The sequence below is a fragment of the Dufourea novaeangliae genome, unplaced genomic scaffold (assembly GCF_001272555.1).
Source record: "Dufourea novaeangliae isolate 0120121106 unplaced genomic scaffold, ASM127255v1 scaffold124, whole genome shotgun sequence".
NCBI lineage: Eukaryota > Metazoa > Arthropoda > Insecta > Hymenoptera > Halictidae > Dufourea > Dufourea novaeangliae.
The window spans coordinates 255887-266436 of NW_015374010.1; the positions used below are offsets into that span (position 1 = coordinate 255887).

The following is a 10550-nucleotide window of genomic DNA, read 5'->3' on the forward strand; positions in this document are numbered from 1 at the left end:
CAAACATCCACCTAATAAACGCCAAACCGTCGTATCCTCCGATCATAACAAATTATATACATACATTCCCCAAAGAGACCTTTCAATTCCATCAGATCTCCGCAGTCGTCGTACGTTCACCAAAATGACCGCCCCGTAGCCGAATAAAATCGGCGCGTGGTTTAAATCCCATGAACGACAACTTTTCGACGCGATATAACTCGAAAGCGCGTCACCCGCGGCGATCCGGTGAGCCCCGATATTATAACGCTTTCGCGACGGTAATTCGCAATTTATTTGTCCATTCTGGCAGGCCAACGGCGAACGGGGGACACTCGTAAAAAATCCAGCGGGACGTTAGCGACGGGGCCAAGAGTTGGGGTTGAGGAAGAGAGAAAGAGGAAGAAAGAGATTTCGTTGAAAAGGCCGGCAAGAGAGCCAGTTCTTTTTCCTGCGGTGTACTCTCTCAACCCTGGACCCCTGCCGGCCACCGTCCCCCAACGTCCCCCATCCTCCCCACCATTCTTCACCGCGTCGTTCCTGCCACGGTAATTCCCATTCCGCCTCGTTCCCCCAAGGGGGTTACTTTTCACGCGGGTTAGGCGAGTAATATGAGCTGCCACTCAAGGGCCCGTTCTGTATTACCGGTCGAGTAATTATAGCAAAACCTGCGCGCACACGGACGCGCTCTCGGAACACGACGTGGCTACATTGTAACGTTATGTGTTTAAATTGTTGCTGAAACAAGCAACTCGACGTAGTTGGAGGGTAGAGAACGGGTAGGTGGAAGGGGTGGGATGCGGGGGCGACGGGGGAAAGTCGACACCGTGGCGTTTCTGTCACGGACCGCCTCGCCGAACCGAGTAATTAAGGCCCCGAACACGTTATTCGCCGACCGAGGTCCGAGGAGAATCTGAAACGCGTTTCGTTCCGGGGATCTTTGTGTGTCCGGCGTTTAACCTGGATGACCTCCCCCCCCCCCTTCCCCTCACCCTCTCATTGTTATATAGGAGAATTCTGGCCGGGCGATTGAGCAATTCCGGGGCGAACGATATCGCGTGCCGTGATGCTTTCCTCATGGATCGTGTTACCGGGGGCTTATACGAGCGGGTAGAAATTGAATGTCGGTCGGTATCATAGAAATTAATTTTATGAATTTGGGGAATTAGAGTGGTGATGTTTGTGATAGTACTGTTTGCAAGTGGAGATGATTATTTTACCACTGGTTCGAGTGTTATTAATATTAACCCTTCGGAGGAGACACATGTTTTCGTAGTTCGTAGGCAAACTGGATCGTTTCTGTTTAAGTCTAATTTTTGTTTGCTATTGTAGGGTTTTCGAAAAGATTTTTAAATTTCGGGGATACTTATCAAAGCATTTGTAATATTATACGATCTTTCGTTGAGTGGAATGTTTGAAACTACTTCCATAAAAATAAAAACTTCGGAGGAAGGGTTCAGGAGAAATGGAATTTCAGTTGGATCGTCGACTACCCACATTGTCTACAGAGGGTTAATATTAAAGTGATAAGAATAACACAATACAATGTAAATGCATAGAATTCATAGTCTCCAATGATGTAGTAGTCTTTGTCTAGTATCGACGTGTAAATGATGATTGCAGCGATAATTAATTACTACGTGTAACTATAATAATTAATTAATTACGTGTCGATTATTACTACCTATGACAATTTCATCCTTTGTGAAATGGTCTAGCTGCTTCGAGGTAAAGAAAAGTACAATTTATTTTTACGAGACAACGCTACTCACAAGGAAAAGCCACCAGGTGTGACGTTGATTTTTTAATTAAGTTAAGTACAATAATTAGTCCTGAAGTATATTTCACGAGGAAAAATTACAGTAAATACTCAATGAGTGTTCGTCGGCTCTTAATAAGGAGTGGCCCCCACGTGTAACGTTGACTTTTTAATTAGGTTTAACACACTGGTAGAGCTTGGAATTCTGGAACCAATACTTGTTTCAGTCGTATACCATTAATTTACGAGATATTTAATAACAGTCCGTTATCTTCACGTCAACGTCAAACTATCCGTATCTGCTAAAAGATGAATTGTCAGTATTGCCGGGTATTGGAGGAAGTCAAGTCGCCACTAAAAATTTCGTACTAATTTAGATTGCAGTTCGATCGCGGCACGATCCCATATACCCGATGAATCGATTGGAAACACTTGGAATTTTCGAGTATTCTTTCAGCCGGCTAGCCGGGAATGCGTTTGACAGGCTTAATAAACTTCTGTTTAGCCGATCGGAGTGTATCTGACAGCCTTGGGACTGTACACCTTATTGTATCACCGACGAAAGTGAGGGGGGCATGCAAATCCCGCAAAAGTATTACTGAATCCGCCGCATCCCGACCCATCTGTGCGCGATATACATATTTCCACGGGTTACACTGTGCACGAGCAGTACAGAGTCAAAATTTATCAGCTGATAACCTACGCTTATGTAGTTTAAGCAGTCAAAAATTTGGAAACTTTATTTAACTACAAGAAGATAAATGAAAGAAACTCAAGAACAAGTTATTCTGATTCTTTTCGGAAATTAAAAAGGATTCTATGTTTTTATAATTTAACTATACGCACCATGGATTTAATTCGGGCAACTTTCTATGGCCACGGTGTCCTTATCCAATTAAAGCAGAGGATATCTCGTCACTTTAACGACGTTTATTTAGCCCGGGACCGTTTTTGAACCGAACTGTTTACGTCTGTACGTTTTGTATCTCAGTGTTAATTCCTTCAATTCGAATTCCGGGCTGATTCTTATTAAGACCATCCAAGGTTCGCAAGACGTAGCGACAACGAATCGATACGTGGAAAGGTAGCCGTGAAATGTGTAATTAACATCGTACAATCGTTATTAATAGAACGTGGAAACGAATAATTTACGTCGAATTATTAGAATTCCGGTTGCGAGCCTCCGATATCCACGGTCGTTAGAATCGGCCGCCGCGCCGCAAATATCGTTTAAATTTTATATCCACGGGCCCCGGTATTTGTATTAATTACCGGCTATATTAGCCTAATTAGGCTAATTAGACCGGGGGATACATATTTGCGCAATGCGGCACGCGAAGCCCAAAGGACCGGCGGATGTTTGCCCGCGCGTTGGATCACTGTGATCTAGAATCTAAATCCCCGCCCGTTGCGGCGAATTAGAAATTTTCTGGTTAGAGATGCGGTCGTCTACCGTTTGTGAATCGGTTTGGAAATTCGTTCGAATTGCTACACGAGCAAATCTACCGAAAAAATATGCTTCGCGTGAGTTCCGAAATCTTTTTCATAAATATTTGATCCTTAAAGAGAATCTGTATAATATACAGTTAAAATCATCCGTCGGTAAGAGAAAGCGACAAGGGATTATTACATGGAATATTTATTTCTAACCACGAATATTACAATTATAATTAAACCTTTCTGCCCTGAATTATTTACTATGCCATATATTTAATTACCGAATTAATTATACCACATGGAATACTCAAGCTGATATAGTACGAGTCATAAACGCTAAGTGAATTAACTATTCCAAATGGAATCACACGAGCAGGAAGAGTTAATAGCTTTAACAGAATCCACTATACTGACATAACCCATTTCCCAAAATTCTAAAACCTTTTCAGTCACTCTGTAACCAAGGGCCACGTCCATCCGTTCCCTAATCAGAAAACGATAATCTATATAAAATCTCAAAGAGTATTCCGAGGCATTCGTATTCTTGCTGTCAAACACGCTATTTGCCAGACATACATTCTATTCAGTCACTTGGACACAACCGTTTGAATAAAAACCTCTTGTTAAGTTTAATAAAGTGTTGTTAACATTCCTTCACCTGAAATCCAACATAATTCGATCTCCTCCCAACGTGTCATCTCGTACCCTCCGCTGTCCAAACCGTCACAAAAAGAAGAAAAACCAGCCATTCGACTCCGCAAGAGTATCGACGCGAGCAAAAGTCGCGGGAGGCGCGACGGTTGGAGCGGGCGGCGAGGCGTCATTCATCCTGGCTTTTCCGGCTGTTTATCGCGATGTAGTCTGGCAAACGGGAAACGCGGCACAATGGCGGACACGGTGGAACAAAGAGCCGCCGCAGCTCTCGTGCAGGTATCGCGGCGGCGTTGCCCGGTATCGCCCTCGTAACGTCGTTCCCGTCGCGAGGGTGGAGTGATAAAGAGACGACGCAGGCGGACACGACCGACAAAAAAAGGGTTAGAGCGCGGGACACACGTGTACACACAGGCGTCAAGTCTATACTTCGATGGATTCGGGAAAATAAAAACAAAAAGAACAAATTGATAAAGGATGACTGTAGTCCGTGTTTCGACGTTGATAATCGCGTCGCGACGCCAATGTCGCGCGTTCCACCCCCTCCAACGCGCCATCGAGCGAGTCCCGACACCCTTTTCATCGAGCAAATTAGACGATTCTCGAAGAGGAACAAGGGACAGCGAGCAACGACTACTGGCGCCACCCTCCCCCTCTCCCTGGCTCGTGTAATTAGATTCGTTGCAATCAGGATGGTACATTTAATTATTTGCTTTATTAAGGTCTTTGTTGGTATTATACTTTTGTGACTGCAGACTGTGCTTTTGATTGGGGAGGGAATCGGCTGGCGCGTAACTACATTCTTTGGGAGAGGGAGGTTTGATGACGTCGCGACGAATGGGGAATGGTTTACTGTCGAAGTGAATCGATGGGACGTGGATGGAGGGTCTTTATCGACGTAACTTTGGGTCTTGAGGAACGTATATTGTTAATTCAGACGATTGTGATGAGACTGCTTCGGTGGTCACCGGTGACTGGAGCTGTTAAATTGCAGGAAGAGATATTCAATTTATAGACAAGAGCATTTTAGTATCTCGTAAATGTGATTATGTAGGAAAAGAATACATGAAAGTAACGAATGTTCAAGTCGACGTACAAATACTTTTACAGTTAATAACAAAAAGAGAAACGATTGTATTTGATTGCGATAGTGTCCACAATAATTAAAACTGTGACAGTAAATGTAAACACGATAATTTAAAAGATGTGATCTTGAAATAAAAAATTCATTTTTTACTAATGAAAGTAAAATTTAAAAATTAAAAAATCCAAATTTAAAAATTAAGTTTCGAACTCTATTGTTGGATGTCCAAACTCTTGACTCATAAATTAATTAAATTTTGCCTATTATGCTTTATTTCTGAAACAATTCATACAATTGAATAGGACTTGGCGGTCGCGTCTGATCATCACATTCCGTTTCTACTTATTGTCACCACACGCATACCTACTCCATGAAACTTCCAAGTGGTTTTTCTCGAAAACAAAGCCTTGTTGAACAAAATTCCCCTTCTTCCTGTCCTTTTGAAATAACAGTTTGTTATTGAATATTTTAATTCTGAATAACCGTTAATTCATAATGAAAAACCGTGTCAATTTTACTTAACCGTATGAATTATATTAATGTTAATCAGGGTTAATAAGGGAGGAAGTAAAGACTAAACAGAATGCGTGTGATAATACGAGAAATGCCCTTTGGCCGTGTCTGGCCGCGGTATCTTTAATCGTGTAGATCGATCGATCGGAGAACGGGGAGAGCGTGGGCGATTTACAATCGCCCGTGAACGAGATCGCCGGGCGAAACCGAAATTTATTGGACGTGGCGCATTCGTTCCGTTAGTCGATTAGGCTTTGCGCCTTAGACTCCGGCCCGATAAATAATAATTTGCCATCGCGTCGACGTGGAATCGCGTGTTTACGAACCGCTATACGAAATAATCGTGGTGTTCGACCGTCCGACAGGAAATGAATTTCTGCGAATGGATATATCGTTCCACTTGTGCCGTACCATTTACGAAACTTCATTACGAATATTGTTCCTTTCGATCGATAATATGCAATTCCAATAGTCTGCGCGAGTTACAACGCTTCTGTAACCTTGTTTCTCTTTTTGCAAGTATAAGGTGTTCTTAAAAAAGAGAATCACACTTGAAGAGTATCTATTATTCCTCAAAGTATAACGTTAGATCTGTAAATGTATTATTTCTGAGATATAATGTTTACACGACATTAATATAAACACAAACATAATACATGTCTTTATTATTTTGTAGGGCTATAATACCTGTATGTTAGTGTCAAAAATTGTAAATTTTCATAAATACCAGCTGTCTAATTATAAATGAATTTTCAATTCTATTCTTAATCAAAAATTTTCAGAATAATTTAATCACCCACTGTAATAGTCATGAATGGCCATTTTTTTATGTTACGTGTATCTCAATTACCTTAATCAGCATACTAATCCATCTAGCCGAAACAAAATTTCGATTTCCTGATCGCGAGGCACGGTTCCCTCGAAAACCCAGGAAGCGTGTTCGACCAGCGACGAAAGGCCACGAGACGATACTTACACGTCGAGGTGCAATCACACAAATGGCACCAGGGGAACCAGCGTCGACTCGCGGTGTCCAACCTGGAGGCATCTCCGTTTGCTCGCTCGCGCGCGCGAATTCCGTTTCGATATTCGATCGGGCATCGTTATGAGCGAGAGAGAAAGAGGTCGTGACACACGTAGATCGAACCGTTCTTCTCGGGCCACGTACACATGCATATGTATAATAACAATAATGGCAGCGGTGCTCTCGCGCCGCGAGAAAATAATGTGAGAACGATTTCTTCCTGGGCGCATCATTATCTCCCTCTTTTCTGTTCGCGGCGATCGATCTGTCGAGCCGATTCCGAGCCGGACCGGACAACCCTGCAATTACTATCTATTATCTCCTGGCGTGGGTGTAGGTATAATCTCGCGATCGTGTCGAGAGCCACTCCGTTCTCTTCTTCTTCCCTTCTCCTAACCCCCTTCTGTCCTCCTCCAGTCGATTCTCTTCGCCCCCTCCCCTCCCAACCCCTCACTGAACCCATCTCGGCTTCGCCTCTCCTCGAAACACTAACCTCCGTTAACGGAAAGCAGAGCAAACAGAGAGAGGCAGAGTCTCCAGTCGAAGGGAACGGTCGTGATACCGCTCCGTGGAGGATGAAGAGAACGAGGACGGTTACAATGGCAGAGTGTCGTGCGCCGACAAGAAACCGGTCTTTTTGCCACCACGGCTACGGAACATCCTTCGAGTGTTTTCTAGACCCCGCGACACCTCACGATCATTCTCCCCACTTTTCTATGATCCTGAAAGAACCGAGCTGCTCTGTTAACTGACGATCGAGTCCTGCGGTTCAGGTGAATTGATACGATCCTCTGGTCGAGGTTCTATGAGCTTGTGTATGTTAATAGTTACGGATCTTTTCACATTTATGATCGATGTATAGTTTTGGGATTGTGTAAACCTGATTATCGGTTTACAGAATTTTTGTACACCTGGGGAAGTGGATAACCTTCTGTTCCTATGATTATTGCGATTGTGAAGGTGGTTGCGAGAGACTTTAATGCATTCCCATTATTTCCTCACAAACTTCGATACCTTAAACACTTGTCAGAAGTTAAACTCTTGAATCAAATATGTGTTATTGTTCCGTATCTCAGGATAAAATAACCGGAATACCGTCCAGTACCTAATACCGAAGGAATTAGTTGCATAGTCCCGTTCTCTGATCGTTGTATTTCAAATCGTTGAAACAAGTCCTCGAGGAAATAAAGGGAAAAAGGGTATTCAGTTGTCAACGTGACAATGTTAACGACAACAAGTGCTCGCACGTAAAAAGAACACGTATCCATGGAAAGCAGTCGAACCTCCTCGGTTTTCGAGCTTTCAGTCCGCTCCTTGAACGCTCGCTTGTATTAGCATATGCAAATACCCCTGGTAAAAGGGGGTCAAGCTTATTTATGTATTTCGTTGCCGATGCTTTTTCCTCCCGGCCACGGATCCGGGACAGATTTGCTCCCGTTCGAACCCATTTTTACGAGCATCTGTTGCACTCTGATTTACGTTCGCTTAATGAATTTATAATTTCTTGCTGGAGAGGCCCGAGAGTGGAAACGCGCGAACGAACCCCCGGTTAAGATTGTCGGACAGCGAATCGGACGTTTAATGGACGGATCGGGCCTCGATGGTAATTTTGCGACGGCTGAGTATTAACGGCAAGAAAGTGTTTGGTCTTTTTCGAAACGCAGTCTTCGGGGATGCGTAAATTCCGTTGGTATTTGTAAAATCGAACTATTTAAGAATCGTTAATTGTCAGGGTTTAAGTACACACTTATACGTTGACCGAAAAGTTAATTATAATGATATACAAAATTTTAATCGAATTCACCGCAATTTCCATTTTACGTCTGGTATAATGAAAGCATTAACGAGCAAAGAATTCAAGTTAGGCATAAATAGTATAGTTAGGGGGTGCCCTACTTTTACACCAATTACATTTATTAATTATAATTTCTTCTAAGCAGATTTTATTATATGTTGGTTATGTGTATTTCTCTCTGTATCTTTTACAAATTTGCAATCTGATCCGGTGTCAGGAGTACCAATCATCGATCCACGATCTTTTTCGAATCGGCTAACGATACAATGTAACTTCGAAATATCTATTACCAACATCTTTTCCTTAACACCAGGACCACCAAAACATTCCCGAAGCAATGTTTGTTCCAAAATACGGATTCCGATGGAAATTTTAACGAACCAAAGGAGAGGAGAATTTTTCAGGGCTCAGCGAATCCTTTTCCAGAAATGATTCAGCGTTCCATACACTCAGAATTCCCACAGTAGCGAGCCAGCAATCGCGAGTTCTTCGTCTTCGTCTTCTTCTTCTTTCCTTACCTCCTCCGCCATGATTCGTGGATTCCCCCACCCAGCCATGCCACTTTTAAAGACTCGCGCGGGGGCTCCCGGTGGGGATTCCAGATGGTCGTTTTCTATGGATTTACATTATTTACAAACTGGTTTCGCGCGATGTGAAATAAAAATCGTTGTTTCCCCATCCCGCCACCGCCACCTTCAGCCCGACAGAAGCGCGTCGAAAAAACCGTGGAAAGGGATGGCGCGCCCCCTCCCACCACCTCACCTGACTCTACCCCTCGAAAGACGTACGACTCGCGCGGCATTGTGCGACGTATATGTACGTCACCGTGCCTGTCCCCCCGATTCGTAAGTAGTGTATACACGGTCGACGCCTGCCCGAGACGAAAAAATTGATCCCGTGAACGGGTCCACGTTGGTGAAGCAAAAAAAGGGAGGGGAAAAACGACCCTCGAATTATCCAATTCTGGGATCGTCGAACTTCGATTTGTCCCTCGGTTTTCGGACGATTTTGCTTTTTCTCGTGATTGTCTCGGAATGGTGAAAAAACGTCCCGATGGGACCCTATCTCTGTGGGTGGTTCGCTCGTCTTCGATCTGGATTCGCTCGTTGTTTCGTTTCATTTTATTGCGACCGAGCTAAACGATGATTATAATGGCTTTACGAGCGTTCTCGATTGGTTACTGTGTATGATTCTATAACGCGATATTGCGAACTAAAAATGGAAGAGAAACGCATTTTATTTGTATCGATGGATGACGGATTTTATGCATTTATTTATGGAATATACGGTGAAATGAGGATTTTAATGAAACGTGATGCAAATATTGTATCCATTTAGTCAGTGATAAAAAAAAAAAGTATAAATCAAGTCAACGTTCGCCTTTACACGGTGAAACATCAGACGTCACCGTAGACCGTGTTGGAACATTTTCACACCGACGGCCATATATTACCCCCAGTTAAACGCAAGCAAGCCTAGTTGTATCTAAGCGAAAATAACCGGTTTTATCTAAACTACGTTGTACCGGTGATTAGCACGGGAGGGTCCCCCTCGTTTTCCGGCCCGTGTCAGCAGCTCGCAGTGTGTATCGAATGAATTTTCAATTTATATCACCGTGAGAGGCGGAGGCGGCCGATTCGAACGATTCCGGAACAATTAAACGATAAACGGGAGACGACGCCCACGTTCAGCCGCGTGTTTGCGTAATATTGCATTTCAAACGAGGCATGAAGGAGGCATATCGTGAACAGATTCACGTGCAGAGAGAATTTCCGCGGAAAAACTGGCCCCTTCTTTTCGATGCGACGTATGTTGTTGATTGATTACTGTCTATGATTCTATAACGCGATGTTACGAACTAAAAATGGAACAGAAACGCATTTTATTTTTATATACTATGAAATGAGGATTTTAATGAAACGTGGTGAAAATATGGTATCCATTTGGGTTATTGTTTAACGCAATGAAACTATTATAAGAAGGCGTTTGCGTAATATCGCATTTCAAACGGGGCACGAGGGGGTCGTATCGTGAACCGATTCATTTGCAGAAAGAATTTTCTCGGAAGAACTGTGCCCTTTTCTTCGATGCGACGCGTCGCTCTTAATTAACGCCTGTACGCCGATTAGACCACTTGTAATAAGCGCCGATACACCGACTGACACTCCATATTTCACGATTTTAATGATCCCATAAAAGCTTGGCCCCCTCCGTAGGCATCGAAGAATTTTCAGAGAAAGAGAGAGAGAGGTAGATTAAGGCCAAAGGCGAACAGAGAGTGTGGCAGAGGGATAAGAAGAGGGAAAGA

At 43.4% G+C, this 10550-nt stretch overlaps 1 long non-coding RNA gene across 1 annotated transcript in view; it reads right to left on the bottom strand.

The window, feature by feature from the left end:
- The window catches only part of LOC107188478, an 85653-nt gene that overhangs the window by 16889 nt on the left and 58214 nt on the right, over window positions 1–10550 (bottom strand). The gene's annotated exons all lie outside the window — the stretch shown is intronic.